This window comes from Dermacentor albipictus, chromosome 1 (genome assembly GCF_038994185.2).
Source record: "Dermacentor albipictus isolate Rhodes 1998 colony chromosome 1, USDA_Dalb.pri_finalv2, whole genome shotgun sequence".
NCBI classification, from domain to species: domain Eukaryota; kingdom Metazoa; phylum Arthropoda; class Arachnida; order Ixodida; family Ixodidae; genus Dermacentor; species Dermacentor albipictus.
This window is the reverse complement of record NC_091821.1, coordinates 241875522-241877209: the sequence shown is the minus strand read 5'-3', so window position 1 is coordinate 241877209 and position 1688 is coordinate 241875522. Positions and strand designations below refer to the sequence as shown.

Here is a 1688-nt window from a genome sequence, read left to right as displayed (position 1 = left end):
GTTCTACGCTGTGCCGCAGCATATGTGCCGCGCCGCTTGCATATATGTGGAATTGTGCTGCCGCGCTCTCTGCGGAGCTCATGTATTATCGGATCATGCCTGGACTTTACGGCTGTAACAGTTATCCCTACAGCGGCACAAACTTACTGTGAAGTCACAATATATGTCGGCGACATAGGATGTGCGTATTGTCAAGGTGGGGAACACAGTATATTTTTGCGTTGAGTCAAAACTACTTATGGACCAGTTGTGTAGTCACGGATCTGAAGTGTTAAATGTAGAATCCTTAACTAAAAAGAGAGAGAGAGAGATTTGGTAAAGCCGGCATAGCGTAGAAGCCGTCGAGAACATTGGTGGCGACATATATGTGCCGGTTTAGTTTTTCGCTCTTTTGCTTTTTGTTCTAGTGAGTCATGCGGTTAGCATGTGATCTATATAAACGTTTGCCAAATAAAGTCTGTCTGTTGAAAGTCAGCGCTTTGTCCATTGTGGTCTTTCTTACTTTCGTTCCGTGTGAGCTCTAGCGCTATCCTGCAAACGTGAATCAATACCGACTCGCCCAACTTACTATTTTTGTCTAGTAGTTAACGACATTACTTAAAAAAAGAAGTAAGCGGAACTGTGTGCATAAGCACAGTATCGCGATGCGTCTGCAGATGAGCAACGTCTCAGCAACTTTTGTCGTAAAGCCTCCCCCATTTTGCGGGCTCCGCAGAACTGATCTGGCATAGCTTCTGCCTTGTGTTAAATATAGGTCTATTCGATTCAGCCAACTTTCTATGCAACTTCTGCACCCATTCACGGTGCACTGCACCTGGGCCTTCGGTTCCCCGAGGTGCAGTTGTGCACCCTACACCCTCGTGCTCGGTTGAACGGGATGCAAGGCAAGGTGCCGCCGCGGTGCAGTGCACCTTTGAACCTCGCAGCGAGTATGTGCTGCCCGGCACACCATAACTGGCACCCCCTGCACCCTTTTGTTTGTGGTGCCGTGCAGTTTTGCCTGAATCGATCAAATCTAATAACTGCAGAGTGATAAACTCGTGTGCGTCAATCTAAGAGCTGACAGCGCAGGAGGCCAGGCTACAGCGTCCGGAACGGAGAAATCCCATGCGCATTCTTCCCTTTCGTCTTGCGCGCTTCATCTACAAGAAATTTAGTAGAAGTTACTTATTGTCCAGCACGTGCTGTTCAGTTCAGGGCTCTGCCAAACATCAGTCGGCGTGAGAAGCTGCCGCGCGAATGCATGCCCCCGTCCTATTTTAGCGGACGCGCGAGCTCAGAACTATATATATATATATATATATACACACACACACTCCAAGGGTTCTACTAGGTCACACAAATACCCAAGAAAGTGGATGGGAAAACAGCGCCGCGGTAGCTCAATTGGTAGAGCATCGCACGCGAAATGCGAAGGTTGTGGGTTCGGTTCCCACCTGCGGCAAGTTGTTTTTTCATGCACTTTAATTTCGATTAATTTATCGTTTCATTACTTAATTTATTAGCACAAGTAATTTCCCCTATGTTGTCCTTGGTGTCAGTATTTGCTGGCTTCTTATGATATGACTATATATATATATATATATATATATATATATATATATATATATATATATATATATATATAGAGAGAGAGAGAGAGAGAGAGAGAGAGAGACAGATAGATAGCACAATTCACCTTTTACTCA

The 1688-nt window shown here is 45.4% G+C and overlaps 1 non-coding gene across 1 annotated transcript; it reads left to right on the top strand.

The window, feature by feature from the left end:
- Positions 1-1371: 1371 nt before the first annotated feature.
- Positions 1372-1444, top strand: TRNAS-CGA (transfer RNA serine (anticodon CGA)). Its single transcript has one exon. It is a non-coding gene; the product is annotated as a tRNA-Ser (tRNA).
- The last annotated feature ends 244 nt before the right edge of the window (positions 1445-1688 follow it).